Source organism: Carassius gibelio, chromosome B22, assembly GCF_023724105.1.
Source record: "Carassius gibelio isolate Cgi1373 ecotype wild population from Czech Republic chromosome B22, carGib1.2-hapl.c, whole genome shotgun sequence".
Classification (NCBI taxonomy): domain Eukaryota; kingdom Metazoa; phylum Chordata; class Actinopteri; order Cypriniformes; family Cyprinidae; genus Carassius; species Carassius gibelio.
In genome coordinates this window covers 17,120,745-17,147,886 of record NC_068417.1, presented here as the reverse complement: position 1 = coordinate 17,147,886, position 27,142 = coordinate 17,120,745, and the positions used below count along the sequence as shown (strand labels likewise).

The 27,142-nt window shown below is 36.8% G+C and overlaps 2 long non-coding RNA genes across 3 annotated transcripts in view; one reads left to right on the top strand and one right to left on the bottom strand.

Annotated features, from left to right (window-relative positions):
- Positions 1 to 5,603: 5,603 nt before the first annotated feature.
- On the bottom strand, positions 5,604 to 19,727 carry LOC127988540 (uncharacterized). 2 transcript variants are annotated; one of them, XR_008161732.1, is made up of 3 exons: positions 17,827 to 19,727; positions 14,300 to 15,936; positions 5,604 to 5,817 (listed from the first exon to the last, which is right to left on the bottom strand). It is a non-coding gene; the product is annotated as an uncharacterized LOC127988540 (long non-coding RNA). The 2 variants fall into 2 exon arrangements; XR_008161733.1 differs by having other exon boundaries at positions 14,300 to 16,031; positions 17,922 to 19,727.
- LOC127988539 (uncharacterized) overlaps positions 7,196 to 27,142 on the top strand; it is a 32,577-nt gene continuing 12,630 nt past the window's right edge. Inside the window, exons 1-2 of the long non-coding RNA XR_008161731.1 lie at positions 7,196 to 9,439; positions 24,175 to 24,304. This is a non-coding gene — a long non-coding RNA (uncharacterized LOC127988539). The remainder of the gene's footprint in view (positions 9,440 to 24,174; positions 24,305 to 27,142) is intronic.

Sequence of the window (27,142 nt, the reverse complement as noted above, 5' to 3'; positions counted from 1 at the left end):
AGCCCAAAGGGCGAGAGGCCTATTGTTTTCCTTAGGATTATTTTTTATTATTATTATTATTATTATTATTATTATTATTATTATTATTTTTTTTTTCCAACGTCTCGGGGGCTTTTGGGGCCCTTAACATGCTTAAAAAGTCTTGAAAATTGGCACACACATTGGAACCTGCGGCCATTAGGGCCGGGCAGAGACTGATACACGGGCGTGGCACAGGGGCTCTACAGCGCCCCCTGGAATATGGAGGGCCATATATCATACATACTTGCACATAGACATACGAAACTCGGTACACATATAGAACTCATCAATACAAACAACTTTCGTATTGCATATCATAGGCTCCGCCCAACAGGAAGTTGGCTATTTGGGGTTTATTATTCATATTTGTCGTCAAAGTTGTGGGGGCTTTTGGGGTCCTTAACATACTCAAAAACTCTTGAAAATTTGCGCACACTTTGGAATCTGTGGCCTGAAGGAGCCTGCAGAGGCTGAGACCTGGGCGTGGCACAGGGGCTCTACGGCGCCCCCTGGATCACAGTTATAAATGTTGATGTATAGCTCACACATACTTGCACGTATTAATATGAAACTCAGTACACATATAGATCTCATCGTGCCGAACAACTTTCGTATTGCATATCATAGGCTCCGCCCAACAGGAAGTCAGCTATTTAGAGTTATGTAAAAAGCGCATGCTCTGGAATTTGAAATACTTGTCATAGGTTTTTTACTCGATTGCCGCCAAACTCGGTCAACATGATCTCAAGACATTGGGGATGAAAAATTGCCAGGGGATTTTTGATATCTCAAACGGTTTGCTCGTGGCGAGGCTTTGAAATTATGGCGAGAAATGAGAAACAGGAAGTATCTAATACCATCCACATACATTTCCTAATTTTAATCAAACTTCATCAGATTATTCATTGTATGATGTCGATCGCATATATGTGACTATTAGGAGTCAAAGTTATAGCGCCACCAAGTGGCAGCAGGAAGTGTGTCATTTTCAAAATGCTTTGAATTCAGCATCTTATTTTTACTCGATTTGCTTCAAACTTCATCAGAATAATGTTAAAACACAGCCAATATAAATCTGCTGGGGGGATATTGATATCTAAAAATATTGTTGCCGTGGCAACATGTCAAACTGGAATAGTTCTCAGGTGATTTTGAGGCATATAACATGCTTAGAATTTCATCAAACTCAGAACACATATCAGTATTAGTGACAGCTAGACACGGGCAAAATTTCATAAGAGGGCGTGGAAGAGGCACTCTATAGCGCCACCTTTTGTCAAAAGTGGGGGGGTTAGTTTTAGCTACAGACACCAAACTCAGTACAAAAATTGTTCTTATCAAGACGGACAACTTTCTAATTCACAGTCATCAGCTACGACCAACAGGAAGTCGGCTATTTTGATTTGAATGTGGATTGTTTTTTACATTTAGCTGTGAATTAATGCATACTGCTCAGAGGAGAGTAACACTATACACACCAAACTTGGTGTACATGTTGAAAAAACATTGAGGAACTTAAATTGTGAATGGGTTTTGGATAGCTTGGATGGTTTTGTCGTGGGGATTTTTTAAAATGACAATAAAGATGGAATTATTAATTTTCCTGCATTTTTAAATTCCAAACACTTCAAAACCTTTTTTCATACAGAAAAAAAGTTATTCTGAGTAAATATGCATAGTTTCATGAATTTACAACACTGTATGGATAACAGAAAATTAAAAAACTGTCAGACATCTCATATCACTCTGTCCCTCTGTTTGAGTGTGTGTGCTTAGACTTCCATTGTCTGAGAGAAATAGCGCCCCTACAGGTGCAGTTACCGGAATAAAAAAGGGAGGAGACTGTCTTTTGGTTTCGATTTTAAATCGGTTAAAATACAAATAAATACTTGGATTTAATTCACACTGACAAGCTAAACCAACATATATGATTATTATAAGGTCAGGGCTCATTAATAATTGATGTGTGGTCAGTGATACGTGAGAAACACGAGAGATGAATCAACGCTCTGAGCAGGAGCGTGTGGAATGATGAGCTCAGAAAAAAACGAGTTTATTCTTGTTTTATAGCTATTAAAAATAAAGTATTGCAGCGATATCACACAATTCACCAATTAGAGCATACCAAGAGCTAAATTAAGATGTTTTTGAACTGTTTGTGTGAAAATGAAATATTCGCGGCTGCCTATCTGAAATCACTGCCTCCGATCAGCGCGCACAGTGTCACAAGTTCAAAACAAACGAATTTATTCTTGTTTAAGAGCTTTTCAAAATAAATTATTGCCATAAATGCACACAATACATCCATTATAACACAACACGAGCTAAATGCAGGTGTTTGTGACCCGTTTAAGTGCGCAAGACTATTTGAAAGCGCGACTGGCAGAATAACATTTCTCTTTCGAGCTGCAGGATTCTGCCTTTCGTCGTAAGAATGAACACATCACGGACAAGATTATTTCAAAATACATAATAGCTTGGCTAATATAAACGAAAACAGCCACGTGAACATAAACTGTTGAGAAAAAAATCTGAAGTGGATCTACTGGATTTTAATATTAAGTGACCGCATATACCAGCTGCTTCTGTCTTCAATTTTAATCTATATAAAAAAATTAAACTCATTCATCTTGGCTGCTTTTTTAATGTGTGTACGTATTTATTTATTATTTTGCTCTAACAAGACTTAATCTATATTTAATTAAATCAATTACATTTGATTTTACATTTGATTTGTCCATTTCTGCATCTAAACGCCTAAAAACCTAATACTAAAAATAATAAGTAATTATACTATTGTTAGCATTTTCTTTATAGTCCAATTTATCTGGTGTACACACTTTATTTTCATAATAAACTCGTTTGTTAGATTATACACAGTTATAGTGGTCTATAATAAATATTGACAGGTTTTATTCAAGCTGTTTAGAATGATTGCCATAGGCTAATTTTTAAAAATGTAAATCCCCAAAAAAAAAAAAAATTTGTAAATAAATAAAAAACATTGGAAAAGAATAACTTGTACTTTTTTATACATTTTGTATAGTTTCATAGTTTATGCATTATAGTTATAAAAACAAACAAATTTAGCCACTCACATAGAAATCTTAGGCCTTATCCTTTTCTGACAGTTTTAGGGATTTTTAAAAATCCTAAAAAACCTTATTTGTGCTGCAAATAATAATTTCAAACTAATTTGATACTGACCTCTGACATCCTGTGACATGATATTTATTTGAATTTACATAATCTCATGGATGTAACAGTAAATCTGTTCAGCTCACAGATCAAGACTAAGCTGTAATGCAAGCAGAACTTTCACAAATGCTTGTAGGTCAATAAAATCATTACAAAACACTTACAAATCATTTAAGGGATTTGATAACACTGTAAAATAATGTCTAATTTGTTAACATTAGCAAATGCATTGATAACACTTTATAATAACTGCACTCATTAGTAAATAGTCAGTTCATGCTTCATAAAGCCGTGTCCCAATATTAATAGTCAGTAGTAAGCAGTTTATAAATACAGCTATAAATAGCTCATTTATTAAAAAGGAGAGTAAAGGGTCAGTTATCTTCCTATGAAAAATAAAAAAATAAAAATAAACAAACAACAACACTGATTGATACAGAACTCAGAAATGTTATTGTGGATTTATGATAAACTCAGCCTGTAAATGAATTCATTCTCCTCCAAGAAGACACAAGTAGTTCACACCAAACTTTTTTAACATGAAGCCATATACTGAAGATGTTAAATTGCGAATGGGTTTAGGATACCTTAAATGGTGTGGCCATAGAGATTTATTAAAGTAACATAAAAAAATACCATAGTTATTTTACTATATCTTTAAAAATTTTAATTCCAACTCTTCATAATTTTTTATATACCTAGAAGTCATCATTTGAAGGAAGCACAGTAAGTTTCATAGCTTTATCATTTTCAAGAGCCAGCATAAAATTAAAACTATCATAACATATAAATCAAGCTGGCAATTCTTAGTACCAATAATGGCCACCAGATGGAGCTATAGGATCACTTTTAAATAATTATTGTAGAAACAAGTATGATTTAAATCATTTATAGAAATCTTTCAAAGAAAAATAATATGAATTTTATGTATTTTACTGATAAAATGACCCTCACTTAATTAGAACAACATGCTGAAGTATTGTGAACTGTATATTAAGAATAATTCTTTATAGGCTTTATGGACAGATACGTTTTGAGTGACTCTTGAAGGATCAGCACCACATCCTCTTTTACCACTGTTTAAAGAATGTATCTTACAGTACAGGTGCGGATGAATTTTGAATAGCTTGAATGGTTTTGTCGTGGTGATTTTTTGAAATAACAGTAAAAAAGTAACCAGTAAATGTCTTTTATTTTTTTAAGTGCAGCTTCTAAACACTTCAAAAAAATGTACACATAGAAGACAAGTCATTCTGAGGAAATATGCATAGTTTCATGACTATACAACACTATATGGATGATAGAAAATTAAAAAACTATCATACATCTGATGTCACTCTGTCCCTCTGTCACTGTGGGTAATGTGTGTGTGTGTGTGTGTGTGTGTGTGTGTGTGTGTGTTAAGTGAATTAGGTGTGAAACTATCAGACAGCATTTAGTCTCCAGCGCCAACATTTTACAGAACTGCCACTTTCCTGGAGTCTCAGAATTACTCGGTGTCAGGTTCTGAGAGATCTAAGATTCCAAAAAATGATTTGATTAGAATACCATGAAGTATTGTGAAATACTATATATTAAGACTTTATATATAGGCTTTATGAACAGATTAGAGTGACTCATGAAGGACCAGCACCACCTCCTCTTGTCCGATGGTTTGAGGAATATATCTTCCAGAATCCGGGATTAAGATTTAGGAGCTCATTTTTATTCCACCTCCTTTCCTGAAAGTCTGTCTTGCAGAATTGACTAAAAATTAATCTTCACATTAATTCCTAATTATTTTGCAATTATTTTTGTCAGTTCTTCTTGACCTGTTTTTTTTTTTCTTCTTCTTTTCTGACCTCATGACCCAGTCAGCATTTTTGTACAATGGTCAAGTCTTAACTTATCCATTTCTGTATTGCATTTGTGTTTGATATTTCTCATGGGTATTTCATAATTTTCGACTTTGAGTTAAAACAGTTTGAGTTAAAACTCTTTTTTAGCGCATTTCATCTGTAAAAGAAAACAGCCTAATAATTCTGCACATGAATATAAGGAGTTTTTCTCTTACAGCTTTCCTGGACTATTGTATAGCACTCATAAATGATTAAATAAAAAATAATGGTAGTTATTAAGATTGATATGGTTTGGAATTGGTAAAATGTGCTTGGAAAAAAATCACAATAAAACAATGTTTTAATGTTTAAGTTTGGAATATTAACTGACATAAATTAATGCTATATAAATATTGTTCATGTTAACATAATGTTTATAAATGAAATCTTATTGTAAAGTGTTACTAAATATATATATATATATGTTTGGGGAATATATATATATATTGTTCTGTGAATGTGATTTTCAAAGTCTACATGATTCGGATTAACCCTTTAACCGCCATATCCTTTAAAACCTCACTGCCAGAGGGATATTGTGAATGCATGTGCCCGCTGGGCACAGTTTACCTGATGCCACCGGGGTGGCGATGGCATTGGTGGCTTGAGCCCGCCATCGCTGCTTGCAGCTATATTTATTATTATTATTCTTCTTCTCTAAGATGAATCGCATTTTTGAGGGCCTAAACATGCTCGAAAAGTCATGAAACTTTGCACACACCTCAGAACTGGCGAAAATTTACGTCTGATATGGGTTTCAGAAGTGGGTGTGCCAAAATGGCTCAACAGCGCCACCTATACACGTTCAACGGTGTGCGCCTCGAGCTACGTTTCATGTACATGTATGAAAATCGGTATACACATGTAACACTCCAATACCTACAAAAAAGTGTCTTGGAGCAAAATCCGAAACCCAACAGGAAGTCGGTTATTTCTAATATTATGAGCAAATTTTGTGTCATTTTTGTCATTTCCATGCGTTGTATTTTAACGAACTCCTCCTAGAGATTAATTCAGATCAACACCAAATTTGGTATGCCTAATCTAAAGGCCTTTGCGATGTTAAATTGCGAAGCTTTTGAGTTTTCGTTGAAGGGCCTGTGTGTGGCGGCCTGGCGAATTTCGATGATTCGCCATGAAACAGGAAGTTGCTATAACTCAGACATACAATGACCAATCTGCCCCAAACTTCACATGTTGGATGAGACTCCTGTCCTGAACAGTTTGACACGACCATATTCAGTTATAGTCATAGCGCCACCTATTGGCAACAGGAAGTGACATATTTTACGCTGCGACAAACTACTCCTAGAAATTTTTGACATCAATGTCTTTTTTGTCGTCAGTCTAATCTAAAGGCCTGTACGATGTTAAATTGAGAAGATCTTGAGTTTTCGTTAAAGGGCGTGTCCATGGCGCCATGTCAAAGTTCGATGTCTCGCCATGGGAGTAGAAGTTGCTGTAACTCAGTCATAAAATATCAGATCTTGCCCAAACTTCAAATGTTTGATAAGAGTACTGACCTGAACACATCTGGAGGCTAATATTCCATTGGGTGTGGCAAAATGGCTCGATAGCGCCACCTATACATTTTCAATGGAGTGCGCCTCGAGCTACATGTCATATACATGTACGAAAATCGGTAAACATATGTAACACACCAATAGCTACAAAAAAGTCTCTTGGTACGAAATCCGAATCCCAACAGGAAGTCGGTTATTTTTAATTTTCCCTGCAAAATTGGTGTTGTTTTTGTCATTTTCAGGGGTTGTATTTTAACGAACTCCTCCTAGAGATTTATTCAGATCAACACCAAACTTGGTCAGTGTAATCTAAAGCCCTTTGCCATTTTAAATTGCGAAGGAATTGAGGTTTCGTTAAAGGGCGTGTCCATGGCGGCCTGACAAATTTCGATGATTCGCCGTGAAAAATGATGGTGCTATAACTCACACATACAATGTCCAATCCGCCCCAAACTTCACATTTTTGTTAAGACTCTTCACCTGAACAGATCTACATGCCAATATTCAGTTATAGTCATAGCGCCACCTATTTGCAACTGGAAGTGACATATTTTACACTGAGACAAACTACTCCTAGAAATTTTATGACATCAATGTCTTTTTTATGGTCAGTCTAATCTAAAGACCTGTGTGATGTTTAGTTGTGAAGATCTTGAATTTTTGTTAAAAGGCATGTCCATGTCGCCATGACGAAGTTCGATGTCTCGCCATGGGAATAAAAGATGTTATAACTCAGGCATAAAATGTCCGATCTTGCCCAAACTTCACATGTGTGATAAGGGTCCTGGCTTGAACACATCTGAAGGCCAATATTCCATTATAACGATAGCGCCACCTGCTGGCAACAGGAAGATTGGCACACATATGGAATAAACTTTGATATATTGCACTTATATTTATGAGTTTAAATGCATATTTCTCAAAGTTCACCTTTTTACTAAAGCCACACGATGGCGGTGAGCCCGGGTGCGAGGGCCCGTTCATCGCTGCTTGCAGCTTTAATTAGGGCTCAAGCCTGGAGGGCGAGAGCCCTATTGTTTTCCTTAGGATTATTTTTTATTATTATTATTATTATTATTTTTTTCTAACGTTACGGGGGCTTTTGGGGTCCTTAACATGCTCGAAAACTCTTGAAAATTGGCACACAGATTGGAACCTGCGGCCATTAGGGTCGGGCAGAGACTGATACACGGGCGTGGCACAGGGGCTCTACAGCGCCCCCTGGAATACTGAGGGCCATATATCACACATACTTGCACGTAGACACATGAAACTCGGTACACATGTAGATCTCATTAAACCAAACAACTTTCGTACTGCATGTCATAGGCTCCGCCCAACAGGAAGTTGGCTATTTAGGGTTTATTATTCATATTTTTGGTCAAAGTTGTGGGGGCTTTTGGGGTCCCTAACATACTCAAAAACTCTTGAAAATTTGCGCACACTTTGGAATCTGTGGCCTTTAGGAGCCTGCAGAGGCTGGGACCCGGGCGTGGCACAGGGGCTCTACGGCGCCCCCTGGAACACAGTCAGAAATGTTGATGTATAGCTCACACATACTTGCACATATTCATATGAAACTCAGTACACATATAGATCTCATCGTGCCGAACAACTTTCGTATTGCATGTCATAGGCTTCACCCAACAGGAAGTCAGCTATTTAGAGTTATGTAAAAAGCGCATGCTCTGGAATTTGAAATACTTGTCATAGGTTTTTTTCTCGATTGCCGCCAAACTCAGTCAACATGATCTCAAGACACTGGGGATGAAAAATTGCCAGGGGATTTTTGATATCTCGAACGGTTTGCTCGTGGCGAGGCGTTGAAATTATGGCGAGAAATTAGAAACAGGAAGTGTCTAATACCATCCACATACATTTCCTGATTTTAATCAAACTTCATCAGATTATTCGTTGTATGATGTCGATCGCATATATGTGACTATTAGGAGTCAAAGTTATAGCGCCACCAACTGGCAGAAGGAAGTGTGTCATTTTCAAAATGATTTGAATTCAGCATCTTATTATTACTCGATTTGCTTCAAACTTCATCAGAATAATGTTAAAACACAGCTGATATAAATCTGCAAGGGGGATATTGATATCTAAAAAATTGTTGCCGTGGCAACATGTCAAACTGGAATACTTCTCAGGTGATTTTGAGGCATATAACATGCTTAGAATTTCATCAAACTCAGAACACATATCAGTATTAGTGACAGCTAGACACTGGCAAAAGTTCATAAGAGGGCGTGGAATAGGCACTCTATAGCGCCACCTTTTGTCAAAAGTGGGGGGGTTAGTTTTAGCTACAGACACCAAACTCAGTACAAAAATTGTTCTTATCAAGACGGACAACTTTCTAATTCACAGTCATCAGCTACGACCAACAGGAAGTTGGCTATTTTGATTTGAATGTGGATTATTTTTTACATTTAGCCGTGAATTAATGCATACTGCTCAGAAGAGAGTAACACTATACACACCAAACTTGGTCTACATGTTGAAAAAACATTGAGGAACTTAAATTGTGAATGGGTTTTGGATAGCTTGGATGGTTTTGTCGTGGTGATTTTTTTAAATGACAATAAAGATGGAATTATTAATTTTCCTGCATTTTTAAATTCCAAACACTTCAAAACCTTTTTTCATACAGAAAAAAAAGTTATTCTGAGTAAATATGCATAGTTTCATGACTTTACAACACTGTATGGATAACAGAAAATTAAAAAACTGTCAGACATCTCATCTCACTCTGTCCATCTGTTTGAGTGTGTGTGCTTAGACTTCCATTGTCTGACAGAAATAGCGCCCCTACAGGTTCAGTTACCGGACTAAAAAAGGGAGGAGACTGTCTTTTGGTTTCGATTTTTAAATCGGTTAAAATACAAATAAATACTTGGATTTAATTCACAGTGACAAGCTAAACCAACATATATGATTATTATCAGGTCAGGGCTCATTAATAATGGATGTGTGGTCAGTGATACGTGAGAAACACGAGAGATGAATCACCGCTCTGAGCAGGAGCGTGTGGAATGATGAGCTCAGAAAAAACGAGTTTATTCTTGTTTCATAGCTATTAAAAATAAAGTATTGCAGCGATATCACACAATTCACCAATTAGAGCACACCAAGAGCTAAATTAAGATGTTTTTGAACTGTTTGTGTGAAAATGAAATATTTGCGGCTGCCTATCTGAAATCACTGCCTCCGATCAGCGCGCACAGTGTCTCAGAGCTCAAAACAAACGAATTTATTCTTGTTTAAGAGCTTTTTAAAATAAATTATTGCCATAAATGCACACAATACATCCATTATAACACAACACGAGCTAAATGCAGGTGTTTGTGACCCGTTTAAGTGCGCAAGACTGTTTGAAAGCGCGACTGGCAGAATAACATATCGAGCTGCAGGATTCTGCCTTTCGTCGTAAGAACGAACACATCACGGACAAGATTATTTCAAAATACATAATAGCTTGGCTAATATAAACGAAAACAGCCACGTGAACATAAACTGTTGAGAATTAAATCTGAAGTGGATCTACTGGATTTTAATATTAAGTGACCGCATATACCAGCTGCTTCTGTCTTCAATTTTAATCTATATAAAAAATTAAACTCATTCATCTTGGCTGCTTTTTTAATGTGTGTACGTATTTATTTATTATTTTGCTCTAACAAGACTTAATCTATATTTAATTAAATCAATTATATTTTATTTTACATTTGATTTGTCCATTTCTGCATCTAAATGCCTAAAAACCTAAAAAATGCTCTATTATACTATTGTTAGCAATTTCTTTATCGTCCAATTTATCTGGTGTACACACTTTTATTTTCATAATAAACTCGTTTGTTAGATTATACACAGTTACAGTGGTCTATAATAAATATTAACAGGTTTTATTCAAGCTGTTTAGAATGATTGCAGTAGGCTAATTTGTTTTTATGTAAATCCCAAAAAATAAATTAAATAAAAAACATTGGAAAACAATAACTGTTGTACTTTTTTATACATTTTGTATAATTTCATAGTTTATGCATTATAGTTATAAAAACAAATAAATTTAGCCACTCACATAGAAATCTTAGGCCTTATCCTTTTCTGACAGTTTTAGGTTTTTTAAAAAAAATCCTAAAAAACCTTATTTGTGCTGCAGATAATAATTTCAAACTCATTTGATACTGACCTCTGACATCCTGTGACATGATATTTATTTGAATTTACATAATCTCATGGATGTAACAGTAAATCTGTTCATCTCACAGATCAAGACTAAGCTGTAATGCAAGCAGAACTTTCACAAATGCTTGTAGGTCAATAAAATCATTACAAAACACTTACAAATCATTTAAGGATTTGATAACACTGTAAAATAATGTCTAATTTGTTAAGATTAGCAAATGCATTAATAACACTTTATAATAACTGCACTCATTAGTAAATAGTCAGTTCATGCTTCATAAAGCCTTGTCCCAATATTAATAGTCAGTAGTAAGCAGTTTATAAATACAGCTATAAATAGCTTGTTCTTGGTTTTATAAGCACATTTATTAAAAAGGAGAGTAAAGGGTCAGTTATCTTCCTATGAAAAATAAAAATAAACAAACAACAACACAGATTGATACAGAACTCAGAAATGTTATTGTGGATTTATGATAAAATCAGCCTGTAAATGAATTCATTCTCCTCTAAGAAGACATAAGTAGTTCACACCAAACTGTTTTAACATGAAGCCATATACTGAAGATGTTAAATTTCGAAAGGGTTTAGGATACCTTAAATGGTGTGGCCATAGCGATTTATTAAAGTAACATAAAAAAATACAATAGTTATTTTACTATATCTTTAACATTTTTAATTCCAACTCTTCATAATTTTTTATATACGTAGAAGTCATCATTTGAAGGAAGCACAGTAAGTTTCATAGCTTTATCATTTTCAAGAGCCAGCATAAAATTAAAACTATCATAACATATAAATCAAGCTGGCAATTCTTAGTACCAATAATGGCCACCAGATGGAGCTATATGATTACTTTTAAATAATTATTGTAGAAACGAATATGATTTAAATCATTTATAGAAATCTTTCAAAGAAAAATATGTATTTTACTGATAAAATTACCCTCACTTAATTAGAATAATATGCTGAAGTATTGTGAAATACTGTGTATTAAGAATAATTCTTTATAGGCTTTATGGACAGATAAGTTTGGAGTGACTCTTGAAGGATCAGTACCACATCCTCTTTTACCACTGTTTAAAGAATTTATCTTACAGAACAGTTGCGAATGAATTTTGGATGGTGATTTTTTTAAATAACAGTAAAAAAGGAACCAGTAAATGTCTTTTATTTTTTTAAGTGCAGCTTCTAAACACTTCAACAAAATGTACACATAGAAGACAAGTCATGCTATACGCATAGTTTCATGACTATACAACACTATATGGATGAGAGAAAATTAAAAAACTACCATACATCTGATGTCACTCTGTCCCTCTGTCACTGTGGGTAATGTGTGTGTGTGTGTGTGTTTGTGTGTTAAGTGTTTGTGTGTTAAGTGTGTGTGCTGAGTTTGTGTGAATATGTGAGAGAAGGGATGGGCTTGGTGTCAGAGAGAGAGAGAGAGAGAGAGAGAGAGGGAGGAAGACTTAATCATCTCTTTAATCACCAGCAGAAAAAAATAAGCAATTTTGTGTTGTTGTTGTTTTTTTCATCATTACAGCTTAAGAAATATCTTAGGCCTCAACATCAACTGTTGCTGCTTTATATAGCCTTCTCCCAAAATTAATAGTCATTAGTAAGCATTTTATAAATACAGCTATAATTAAATTGTTCATGGTTTATATGCACATTTATTTTGAGGAGATTAAAGGCTGTAATCTAACTAAAAAAATAATAATAATAAAAAAATAAAAAAATAAACAAACACAGAACATTTATTTCAAGATGCAATAAAAGAAAACTGTACACTATATATATATAAATAAATAAATATATATATATATATATATATATATATATATATATATATATATATATATATATATATATATATATATATATATATATATATATATATATATATATATATATATATATATATATATATACAATTGCATAAGTTTATATTAAATTTTTATCAAGTGTACAGCGGGAAGTCGTGGCCTAATGGTTAGAGGGTTGGACTCCCAATCGAAGGGTTGTGGGTTCTAGTCTCGGGCCGGACGGAATTGTGGGTGGGGGTAGTGCATGTACAGTTCTCTCTCCACCTTCAATACCACGACTTAGGTGCCCTTGAGCAAGGCATCGAACCCCCAACTGCTCCCCGGGCGCCGCAGCAAAAATAGCTGCCCACTGCTCCGGGTGTGTGCTCACAGTGTGTGTGTGTGTGTGTGTTCACTGCTCTGTGTGTGTGCACTTCGGATGGGTTAAATGCAGAGCACAAATTCTGAGTATGGGTCACCATACTTGGCTGAATGTCACTTCACTTCACTAATAATAATAATAATAATAATAATGCATTTTACTTAAGGCGCCTTTCAAACCACTCAAGGTCACCGTACAACAAGTAACAACAGTAACAATATTAAAACAAAAAATAACAGCAAATAACAATGTCAATAAAAAACCGCAATAATATTAGAATAGCACAACATATTGTGGAATACTATATTAAGACTTTATATATAGGCTTTATGAACAGATAGGTTTTGAGAGATTCTTGAAGTACTAGCATCACCTCCTCTTGTACGACGGTTTGAGGAATATATCTTCCAGATAGTACCGCCGCTCCCTATATGAAGAATACACAGTCTTCGTAGGGCACCAACTCCCAGAGGGGGCACCATCCCAGTAGCTCAAAAAAAATAAAACATGCGCCATTCTCCCATCCGCGCTCGCGACCGCTCGGACATTTGCGGATGAATGTTCGTAATTGATGGATGGACATCTATGCCCGGGTAAAAGACATCAGCAATCCGGCACAGAGAAAAGAAAAATAAAGTAAAAAACAAAACAAAAACAGGCATAAATTTGGCTTGACATTGGACATTCGAGAGTCTCAAATTTAGGGACCTTCTCTAAAGTTACATGTGATATTGTTATACACTTTCCTAACATCAGTAGCATTTGAGAGAATTACTTACAGTCATAAAAACAACTGTAATTGTTCATCTACGTGACAGCTATAATGCACAATTAAACAAACAAACTGTAAGTCATATATAAATTATGCTACTTTTTCACATGGACTCAATAGCATTTGAGGAGAAAGAATTGCAGTCATAAAATAATTTTAATGTGTTAATTTAAGTGTCAGCTACAATGCACACCTTATACATTTATATATATATTAAAATAAAGTGTTACTAAAGTTATATATATATTGTTCTGTGTATGTGATTTCAAAGTCTAGATGGGTCGGATTAACCCTTTAACTGCCGTATCCCTTAAAACTTGATTGCCAGAGGGTTACTGTAAATGCTTATGCCCGCTGGGCACAGTTTTCCCGATGCCACCGGGGTGGCGTTGCAAGACGGCTTGAGCCCGCCATCGCTGCTTGCAGCTATATTTATTATTATTATTATTATTATTATTCTTCTTCTCTAAGATGAATCGCATTTTTGAGGGCCTAAACAAGCTCGAAAAGTCATGAAACTTTGCACACACCTCAGAACTGGCGAAAATTTACGTCTGATATGGGTTTCAGAAGTGGGTGTGGCAAAATGGCTCAACAGCGCCACCTATACACGTTCAACGGTGTGCGCCTCGAGCTACGTTTCATGTACATGTATGAAAATCGGTATACACATGTAACTCTCCAATACCTACAAAAAAGTCTCTTGGAGCAAAATCCGAAACCAGACAGGAAGTCGGTTATTTCTAATATTATGAGCAAATTTTGTGTCATTTTTGTCATTTCCATGCGTTGTATTTTAACGAACTCCTCCTAGAGATTAATTCAGATCAACACCAAATTTGGTATGCCTAATCTAAAGGCCTTTGCGATGTTAAATTGCGAAGCTTTTGAGTTTTCGTTGAAGGGCCTGTGTGTGGCGGCCTGGCGATTTTCGATGATTCGCCATGAAACAGGAAGTTGCTATAACTCAGACATAAAATGACCAATCTGCCCCAAACTTCACATGTTTGATGAGACTCCTGTCCTGAACAGTTTGACACGACCATATTCAGTTACAGTCATAGCGCCACCTATTGGCAACAGGAAGTGACATATTTTACGCTGCGACAAACTACTCCTAGAAATTTTTGACATCAATGTCTTTTTTGTCGTCAGTCTAATCTAAAGGCCTGTAAGATGTTAAATTGAGAAGATCTTGAGTTTTCGTTAAAGGGCGTGTCCATGGCGCCATGTCAAAGTTCGATGTCTCGCCATGGGAGTAGAAGTTGTTGTAACTCAGTCATAAAATATCAGATCTTGCCCAAACTTCAAATGTTTGATAAGAGTCCTGACCTGAACACATCTGGAGGCTAATATTCCATTGGGTGTGGCAAAATGGCTCGATAGCGCCACCTATACATTTTCAATGGAGTGCGCCTCGAGCTACATGTCATATACATGTACGAAAATCGGTTAACATATGTAACACACCAATAGCTACAAAAAAGTCTCCTGGTACGAAATCCGAATCCCAACAGGAAGTCGGTTATTTTTTATTTTCCCTGCAAAATTGGTGTTGTTTTTGTCATTTTCAGGGGTTGTATTTTAATGAACTCCTCCTAGAGATTTATTCAGATCAACAACAAACTTGGTCAGTGTAATCTAAAGCCCTTTGCGATGTTAAATTGCGAAGGAATTGAGGTTTCGTTAAAGGGCGTGTCCATGGCGGCCTGACAAATTTCGATGATTCGCCATGAAAAATGATGGTGCTATAACTCACACATACAATGTCCAATCTGCCCCAAACTTCACATTTTTGATAAGACTCTTCACCTGAACAGATCTACATGCCAATATTCAGTTATAGTCATAGCGCCACCTATTGGCAACTGGAAGTGACATATTTTACACTGAGACAAACTACTCCCAGAAATTGTATGACATCAATGTCTTTTTTGTGGTCAGTCTAATCTAAAGACCTGTGTGATGTTTAGTTGTGAAGATCTTGAGTTTTTGTTAAAAGGCGTGTCCATGTCGCCATGACGAAGTTCGATGTCTTGCCACGGGAATAAAAGATGTTATAACTCAGGCATAAAATGTCCGATCTTGCCCAAACTTCACATGTGTGATAAGGGTCCTGGCTTGAACACATCTGAAGGCCAATATTCCATTATAACGATAGCGCCACCTGCTGGCAACAGGAAGATTGGCACACATATGGAATAAACTTTGATATATTGCACTTATATTTATGAGTTTAAATGCATATTTCTCAACGTTCACCTTTTTACTAAAGCCACACGATGGCAGTGAGCCCGGGTGCGAGGGCCCGTTCATCGCTGCTTGCAGCTTTAATTATTATTATTATTCTTCTTCTCTAAGATGAATCGCATTTTTGAGGGCCTAAACATGCTCGAAAAGTCATGAAACTTTGCACACACCTCAGAACTGGCGAAAATTTACGTCTGATATGGGTTTCAGAAGTGGGTGTGGCAAAATGGCTCAACAGCGCCACCTATACACGTTCAACGGTGTGCGCCTCGAGCTACGTTTCATGTACATGTATGAAAATCGGTATACACATGTAACTCTCCAATACCTACAAAAAAGTCTCTTGGAGCAAAATCCGAAACCCAACAGGAAGTCAGTTATTACTAATATTATGAGCAAATTTTGTGTCATTTTTGTCATTTCCATGCGTTGTATTTTAACGAACTCCTCCTAGAGATTAATTCAGATCAACACCAAATTTGGTATGCCTAATCTAAAGGCCTTTGCGATGTTAAATTGCGAAGCTTTTGAGTTTTCGTTAAAGGGCCTGTGTGTGGCGGCCTGGCGAATTTCGATGATTCGCCATGAAACAGGAAGTTGCTATAACTCAGACATACAATGACCAATCTGCCCCAAACTTCACATGTTTGATGAGACTCCTGTCCTGAACAGTTTGACATGACCATATTCAGTTATAGTCATAGCGCCACCTATTGGCAACAGGAAGTGACATATTTTACGCTGCGACAAACTACTCCTAGAAATTTTTGACATCAATGTCTTTTTTGTCGTCAGTCTAATCTAAAGGCCTGTACGATGTTAAATTGAGAAGATCTTGAGTTTTCGTTAAAGGGCGTGTCCATGGCGCCATGTCAAAGTTCGATGTCTCGCCATGGGAGTAGAAGTTGTTGTAACTCAGTCATAAAATATCAGATCTTGCCCAAACTTCAAATGTTTGATAAGAGTACTGACCTGAACACATCTGGAGGCTAATATTCCATTGGGTGTGGCAAAATGGCTCGATAGCGCCACCTATACATATTCAATGGAGTGCGCCTCGAGCTACATGTCATATACATGTACGAAAATCGGTAAACATATGTAACACACCAATAGCTACAAAAAAGTATCTTGGTACGAAACCCGAATCCCAACAGGAAGTCGGTTATTTTTAATTTTCCCTGCAAAATTGGTGTTGTTTTTGTCATTTTCAGGGGTTGTATTTTAACGAACTCCTCCTAGAGATTTATTCAGATCAACACCAAACTTGGTCAGTGTAATCTAAAGCCCTTTGCCATGTTAAATTGCGAAGGAATTGAGGTTTCGTTAAAGGGCGTGTCCATGGCGGCCTGACAAATTTCGATGATTCGCCATGAAAAATGATGGTGCTATAACTCACACATACAATGTCCAATCCGCCCCAAACTTCACATTTTTGATAAGACTCTTCACCTGAACAGATCTACATGCCAATATTCAGTTATAGTCATAGCGCCACCTAATGGCAACTGGAAGTGACATATTTTACACTGTGACAAACTACTCCTAGAAATTTTATGACATCAATGTCTTTTTTGTGGTCAGTCTAATCTAAAGACCTGTGTGATGTTTACTTGTGAAGATCTTGAGTTTTTGTTAAAAGGCATGTCCATGTCGCCATGACGAAGTTTGATGTCTCGCCATGGGAATAAAAGATGTTATAACTCAGGCATAAAATGTCAGATCTTGCCCAAACTTCACATGTGTGATAAGGGTCCTGGCTTGAACACATCTGAAGGCCAATATTCCATTATAACGATAGCGCCACCTGCTGGCAACAGGAAGATTGGCACACATATGGAATAAACTTTGATATATTGCACTTATATTTATGAGTTTAAATGCATATTTCTCAACGTACACCTTTTTACTAAAGCCACACGATGGCGGTGAGCCCGGGTGCGAGGGCCCGTTCATCGCTGCTTGCAGCTTTAATTAGGGCCCGAGCACCGAGGTGCGAGGACCCTCTTGTATCTGCTTTGTTTTTTATTATTATTATTCTTCTTCTTCTTCTTCTTCTCCCGAATGAATCGCATTTTTGAGGGCTTTAACATGCTCAAAAAGTCATGAAACTTTGCACACTCGTCAAACCTGGTGAAAATTTTCGTCTGATATAGGATTCAGAAGAGGGTGTGGCAAAATGGCTCGACAGCGCCACCTATACCAAGAAAATCAACAGCCTTCCAGCTATGTTTCACGTACATGCACGAAAATTGGCACACATATGTAACACACCAATACCTACAAAAAAGACTCTTGGAGCGAAATTCTAAACCCAACAGGAAGTCGGTTATTTTTAATATTATGAGCATATTTTGTGTAATTTTGGTCATTTCCATGTGTTGTATTTTAACGAACTCCTCCTAGAGAGTTCTTCAAATCAACACCAAATTTGGTATGTCTAATCTAAAGGCCTTTGCGATGTTAAATTGCGAAGATCCTGACTTTTCGTTGAAGGGCGTGTCCGTGGCGGCCTGGCGAATTTCGATGATTCGCCATGAAAAATGAAGTTGCTATAACTCACACATACAATGACCAATCTGCCCCAAACTTCACATGTTTGATGAGACTCCGAACCTGAACAGATTGACATGCCCATATTCAGTTATAGTCATAGCGCCACCTATTGGCAACAGGAAGTGACATATTTTACGCTGCGACGAACTACTCCTAGAAATTTTATGACATCAATGTCTTTTTTGTGGTCAGTCTAATCTAAATGCCTGTGCGATGTTCAGTTGTGAAGATCTTGAGTTTTCGTTAAAAGGCTTGTTCATGGCGCCGCGACGAAGTTCGATGTCTCGCCATGCGAATAAAAGATGTTATAACTCAGGCATAAGATGTCCGATCTTCCCCAAACTTCACATGTGTGATAAGAGTCCTGGCCTGAACAGATCTTCAGGCCAATATTCCACCGGGTGTGGCAGAATGGCTCTATAGCGCCACCTATACACTTTCAACGGAGTGCGCCTCGAGCTATGTTTCACGTACATGTACAAAAATTGGTACACACATGTAACACTCCAATACCTACAAAAAAGTCTCTTGGTACGAAATCCGGATCCCAACAGGAAGTCGGTTATTTTGAATTTTCCCTTCAAAATTGCTGTTGTTTTTGCCATTTTCAGGGGTTGTACTTTAACGAACTCCTCCTAGAGATTTATTCAGATCAACACCAAACTTGGTCAGTGTAATCTAAAGCCCTTTGCGATAATAAATTGCGAAGGACTTGAGGTTTCGTTAAAGGGCGGGTCCATGGCGGCCTGACAAATTTCGATGTTTCGCCATGAAAAAGGAAGTTGCTGTAACTCAGACATACAATGTCCAATCTGCCCCAAACTTCACATGTTGGATAAGACTCTTGACCTGAACAGATCTACATGCCAATATTCAGTTATAGTCATAGCGCCACCTATTGGCAACAGGAAGTTACATATTTTACACTGCGACAAACTACTCCTAGAAATTTTATGACATCAATGTCTTTTTTGTGGTCAGTCTAATCTAAAGACCTGTGTGATGTTTAGTTGTGAAGATCTTGAGTTTTTGTTAAAAGGTGTGTCCATGGCGCCGTGATGAAGTTCAATGTCTCGCCATGGGAATAAAAGATGTTATAACTCAGGCATAAAATGTCCGATCTTGCCCAAACTTCACTTGTGTGATAAGGGTCCTGGCCTGGACAGATCTGAAGGCCAATATTCCATCGAGTGTGGCAAAATGGCTCAATAGCGCCACCTATACACTTTCAACGGAGTGCGTATACACTTTAAACGGAGTGCGCCTTGAGCTATGTTTCACGTACATGTACAAAAATCGGTACACATATGTAACACACCAATATCTACGAAAAAGTCTCTTGGTACGAAGTCCGAATCCCAACAGGAAGTCAGTTATTTGGAATTTTCTCTGCAAAATTAGTGTTGTTTTGGCCATTTTCAGGGGTTGTACTTTAACAAACTCCTCCTAGATATTTATTCAGATCAACACCAAACTTGGTCAGTGTAATCTAAAGCCATTTGCGATCTCAAATTGCGAAGATCTTGAGGTTTCGTTAAAGGGCGTGTCCATGGCGGCCTGACAAATTTCATTGTTTCGCCATGAAATAGGATGTTGTTGTAACTCAGGCATAAAATGTCCAATCCTCCCCAAACCTCACATGTTCGATAAAAGTCCTGCCCTGAACACATCTGGAGGCCAATATTCCATTATAATGATAGCGCCACCTGCTGGCAACAGGAAGATTGGCACATATATGGAATAAACATTGATATATTCTACTTATATTTATGAGTTTAAACGCATATTTCTCACCGTTCACCTATTAACTAAAGCCACTCGCTGCCGGTGAGCCCGGGTGCGAGGGCCCGTTCATCGCTGCTTGCAGCTTTAATTATTATTATTCTTCTTCTTCTTCTTCTTCTCCCGAATGAATCGCATTTTTGAGGGCTTTAACATGCTCAAAAAGTCATGAAACTTTGCACACGCGTCAAACCTGGTGAAAATTTTCGTGTGATATAGGATTCAGAAGAGGGTGTGGCAAAATGGCTCGACAGCGCCACCTATACCAAGAAAATCAACAGCCTTCAAGCTATGTTTCACGTACATGCACGAAAATTGGCACACATATGTAACACACCAATACCTACAAAAAAGACTCTTGGAGCGAAATTCTAAACCCAACAGGAAGTCGGTTATTTTTAATATTATGAGCATTTTTTGTGTAATTTTGGTCATTTCCATGTGTTGTATTTTAACGAACTCCTCCTAGAGATTTCTTCAAATCAACACCAAATTTGGTATGCCTAATCTAAAGGCCTTAGCGATGTTAAATTGCGAAGATCTTGAGTTTTCGTTGAAGGGCGTGTCCGTGGCGGCCTGGCGAATTTCGATGATTCGCCATGAAAAATGAAGTTGCTATAACTCACACATACAATGTCCAATCTGCCCCAAACATCACATGTTTGATGAGACTCCGAACCTGAACAGATTGACATGCCCATATTCAGTTATAGTCATAGCGCCACCTATTGGCAACAGGAAGTGACATATTTTACGCTGCGACGAACTACTCCTACAAATTTTATGACATCAATGTCTTTTTTGTGGTCAGTCTAATCTAAAGGCCTGTGCCATGTTCAGTTGTGAAGATCTTGAATTTTCGTTAAAAGGCTTGTTCATGGCGCCGCAACGAAGTTCGATGTCTCGCCATGGGAATAAAAGATGTTATAACTCAGGCATAAAATGTCCGATCTTCCCCAAACTTCACATGTGTGATAAGAGTCCTGGCCTGAACAGATCTGCAGGCCAATATTCCACTGGGTGTGGCAGAATGGCTCGATAGCGCCACCTATACACTTTAAACGGAGTGCGCCTCAAGCTATGTTTCACGTACATGTACAAAAATTGGTACACACATGTAACACTCCAATACCTACAAAAAAGTCTCTTGGTACGAAATCCGGATCCCAACAGGAAGTCGGTTATTTAGAATTTTCCCTTCAAAATTGGTGTTGTTTTTGCCATTTTCAGGGGTTGTACTTTAACGAACTCCTCCTAGAGATTTATTCAGATCAACACCAAACTTCTTCAATGTAATCTAAAGGCCTTTGTGATGTTAAATTGCGAAGATCTTGAGGTTTCGTTAAAGGGCGTGTCCATGGCGGCCTGCCAAATTTCGATGTTTCGCCATGAAAAAGGACGTTGCTGTAACTCAGACATACAATGTCCAATCTGCCCCAAACTTCACATGTTAGATAAGACTTCTGCCCTTAACAGATCTGCATGCCCATTTTCAGTTATAGTCATAGCGCCACCTGCTGGCAACATGAAGTGACATGTTTTACGCTGCAACAAACTACTCCTAGAATTTTTTTGAGATTAAAGTATTTTTTTTATTCAGTCTAATCTAAAGGCCTGTGCAATGTTAACTTGTGGAGATCTTGAGTTTTTGTTAAAGGGCGTGTACATGGAGCCATGACAAATTTTGATGTCTCGCCACAGCAAGAGAAGTTGTTGTAACTCAGGCATAAAATGTCCAATCCTCCCCAAACCTCACATGTTCGATAAAAGTCCTGCCCTGAACACATCTGAAGGCCAATATTCCATTACAATGATAGCGCCACCTGCTGGCAACAGGAAGATTGGCACATATATGGAATAAACATTCATATATTCTACTTATATTTATGAGTTTAAACGCATATTTCTCACTGTTCACCTATTAACTAAAGCCACTCGCTGCCGGTGAGCCCGGGTGCGAGGGCCCGTTCATCGCTGCTTGCAGCTTTAATTAGGGCTCAAGCCCAAAGGGCGAGAGGCCTATTGTTTTCCTTAGGATTATTTTTTATTATTATTATTATTATTATTATTATTATTTTTTTCCAACGTCTCGGGGGCTTTTGGGGCCCTTAATGTGCTTAAAAAGTCTTGAAAATTGGCACACAGATTGGAACCTGCGGCCATTAGGGCCGGGCAGAGACTGATACACGGGCGTGGCACAGGGGCTCTACAGCGCCCCCTGGAATATGGAGGGCCATATATCATACATTCTTGCTCGTAGACGTATGAAACTCGGTACACATATAAATCTCATCAATCCAAACAACTTTTGTATTGCATATCATAGGCTCCGCCCAACAGGAAGTTGGCTATTTAGGGTTTAGTATTCAAATTTTTCGTCAAAGTTGTGGGGGCTTTGGGGGTCCTTAACATACTCAAAAACTCTTGAAAATTTGCGCACACTTTGGAATCTGTGGCCTTTAGGAGCCTGCAGAGGCTGGGACCCGGGCGTGGCACAGGGGCTCTACGGCGCCCCCTGGAACACAGTCAGAAATGTTGATGTATAGCTCACACATACTTGCACATATTCATATGAAACTCAGTACACATATAGATCTCATCGTGCCGAACAACTTTCGTATTGCATGTCATAGGCTCCACCCAACAGGAAGTCAGCTATTTAGAGTTATGTAAAAAGCGCATGCTCTGGAATTTGAAATACTTGTCATAGGTTTTTTTCTCGATTGCCGCCAAACTCGGTCAACATGATCTCAAGACACTGGGGATGAAAAATTGCCAGGGGATTTTTGATATCTCGAACGGTTTGCTCGTGGCGAGGCGTTGAAATTATGGCGAGAAATTAGAAACAGGAAGTGTCTAATACCATCCACATACATTTTCTGATTTTAATCAAACTTCATCAGATTATTCGTTGTATGATGTCGATCGCATATATGTGACTATTAGGAGTCAAAGTTATAGCGCCACCAACTGGCAGAAGGAAGTGTGTCATTTTCAAAATGATTTGAATTCAGCATCTTATTATTACTCGATTTGCTTCAAACTTCATCAGAATAATGTTAAAACACAGCTGATATAAATCTGCAAGGGGGATATTGATATCTAAAAAATTGTTGCCGTGGCAACATGTCAAACTGGAATACTTCTCAGGTGATTTTGAGGCATATAACATGCTTAGAATTTCATCAAACTCAGAACACATATCAGTATTAGTGACAGCTAGACACTGGCAAAAGTTCATAAGAGGGCGTGGAATAGGCACTCTATAGCGCCACCTTTTGTCAAAAGTGGGGGGGTTAGTTTTAGCTACAGACACCAAACTCAGTACAAAAATTGTTCTTATCAAGACGGACAACTTTCTAATTCACAGTCATCAGCTACGACCAACAGGAAGTCGGCTATTTTGATTTGAATGTGGATTATTTTTTACATTTAGCCGTGAATTAATGCATACTGCTCAGAGGAGAGTAACACTATACACACCAAACTTGGTCTACATGTTGAAAAAACATTGAGGAACTTAAATTGTGAATGGGTTTTGGATAACTTGGATGGTTTTGTCGTGGTGATTTTTTTAAATGACAATAAAGATGGAATTATTAATTTTCCTGCATTTTTAAATTCCAAACACTTCAAAACCTTTTTTCATACAGAAAAAAAAGTTATTCTGAGTAAATATGCATAGTTTCATGACTTTACAACACTGTATGGATAACAGAAAATTAAAAAACTGTCAGACATCTCATCTCACTCTGTCCATCTGTTTGAGTGAGTGTGCTTAGACTTCCATTGTCTGACAGAAATAGCGCCCCTACAGGTTCAGTTACCGGACTAAAAAAGGGAGGAGACTGTCTTTTGGTTTCGATTTTAAATCGGTTAAAATACAAATAAATACTTGGATTTAATTCACAGTGACAAGCTAAACCAACATATATGATTATTATCAGGTCAGGGCTCATTAATAATGGATGTGTGGTCAGTGATACGTGAGAAACACGAGAGATGAATCACCGCTCTGAGCAGGAGCGTGTGGAATGATGAGCTCAGAAAAAACGAGTTTATTCTTGTTTTATAGCTATTAAAAATAAAGTATTGCAGCGATATCACACAATTCACCAATTAGAGCACACCAATAGCTAAATTAAGATGTTTTTGAACTGTTTGTGTGAAAATGAAATATTTGCGGCTGCCTACTGAAATCACTGCCTCCGATCAGCGCGCACAGTGTCACAAGTTCAAAACTAACGAATTTATTCTTGTTTAAGAGCTTTTTAAAATAAATTATTGCCATAAATGCACACAATACATCCATTATAACACAACACGAGCTAAATGCAGGTGTTTGTGACCCGTTTAAGTGTGCAAGACTATTTGAAAGCGCGACTGGCAGAATAACATATCTCTCGAGCTGCAGGATTCTGCCTTTCGTCGTAAGAACGAACACATCATGGACAAGATTATTTCAAAATACATAATAGCTTGGCTAATATAAACGAAAACAGCCACGTGAACATAAACTGTTGAGAATTAAATCTGAAGTGGATCAACTGGATTTTAATATTAAGTGACCGCATATACCAGCTGCTTCTGTCTTCAATTTTAATCTATATAAAAAAACTCATTCATCTTGGCTGCTTTTTTAATGTGTGTACGTATTTATTTATTATTTTGCTCTAACAAGACTTAATCTATATTTAATTAAATCAATTACATTTGATTTTACATTTGATTTGTCCATTTCTGCATCTAAACGCCTAAAAACCTAATACTAAAAATAATAAGTAATTATACTATTGTTAGCAATTTCTTTATCGTCCAATTCATCTGGTGTACACACTTTATTTTCATAATAAACTCGTTTGTTAGATTATACACAGTTATAGTGGTCTATAATAAATATTGACAGGTTTTATTCAAGCTGTTTAGAATGATTGCCATAGGCTAATTTTTAAAAATGTAAATCCCCAAAAAAAAAAAAAAAAATTGTAAATAAATAAAAAACATTGGAAAAGAATAACTTGTACTTTTTTATACATTTTGTTATAGTTTCATAGTTTATGCATTATAGTTATAAAAACAAACAAATTTAGCCACTCACATAGAAATCTTAGGCCTTATCCTTTTCTGACAGTTTTAGGGATTTTTAAAAATCCTAAAAAACCTTATTTGTGCTGCAAATAATAATTTCAAACTAATTTGATACTGACCTCTGACATCCTGTGACATGATATTTATTTGAATTTACATAATCTCATGGATGTAACAGTAAATCTGTTCAGCTCACAGATCAAGACTAAGCTGTAATGCAAGCAGAACTTTCACAAATGCTTTTAGGTCAATAAAATCATTACAAAACACTTACAAATCATTTAAGGGATTTGATAACACTGTAAAATAATGTCTAATTTGTTAACATTAGCAAATGCATTGATAACACTTTATAATAACTGCACTCATTAGTAAATAGTCAGTTCATGCTTCATAAAGCCTTGTCCCAATATTAATAGTCAGTAGTAAGCAGTTTATAAATACAGCTATAAATAGCTCATTTATTAAAAAGGAGAGTAAAGGGTCAGTTATCTTCCTATGAAAAATAAAAAAATAAAAATAAACAAACAACAACACTGATTGATACAGAACTCAGAAATGTTATTGTGGATTTATGATAAACTCAGCCTGTAAATGAATTCATTCTCCTCCAAGAAGACACAAGTAGTTCACACCAAACTTTTTTAACATGAAGCCATATACTGAAGATGTTCAATTTCGAATGGGTTTAGGATACCTTAAATGGTGTGGCCATAGCGATTTATTAAAGTAACATAAACAAAATACAATAGTTATTTTACTATATCTTTAAAAAAATTTTAATTCCAACTCTTCATAATTTTTTATATACGTAGGAGTCATCATTTGAAGGAAGCACAGTAAGTTTCATAGCTTTATCATTTTCAAGAGCCAGCATAAAATTAAAACTATCATAACATATAAATCAAGCTTGCAATTCTTAGTACCAATAATGGCCACCAGATGGCGCTATAGGATTACTTTTAAATAATTATTGTAGAAACAAGTATGATTTAAATCATTTATAGAAATCTTTCAAAGAAAAATAATATGTATTTTACTGATAAAATGACCCTCACTTAATTAGAATAATATGCTGAAGTATTGTGAAAACTGTATATTAAGAATAATTATTTATAGGCTTTATGGACAGATAAGTTTGGAGTGACTCTTGAAGGATCAGCACCACATCCTCTTTTACCACTGTTTAAAGAATGTATCTAACAGTACAGGTGCGGATGAATTTTGAATGGCTTGAATGGTTTTGTCGTGGTGATTTTTTGAAATAACAGTAAAAAAAGAACCAGTAAATGTCTTTTATTTTTTTAAGTGCAGCTTCTAAACACTTCAACAAAATGTACACATAGAAGACAAGTCATGCTGAGGAAATATGCATAGTTTCATGACTATACAACACTATATGGATGATATAAAATTAAAAAACTACCATACATCTGATGTCATTGTCCCTCTGGGTAATGTGTGTGTGTGTGTGTGTGTGTGTTTGTGTGTTAAGTGTGTGTGTGTTAAGTGTGTGTGCTGAGTTTGTGTGAATGTGTGGGAGAGGGGATGGGCTTGGTGTCAGAGAGAGAGAGAGAGGGGGGGGGGGGGGGGGGGGGACTTAATAATCTCTTTAATCACCAGCAGAAAAAAAAGCAATTTGGTGTTGTTGTTGTTTTTTCATCATTACAGCTTAAGAAATATCTTAGGCCTCAACA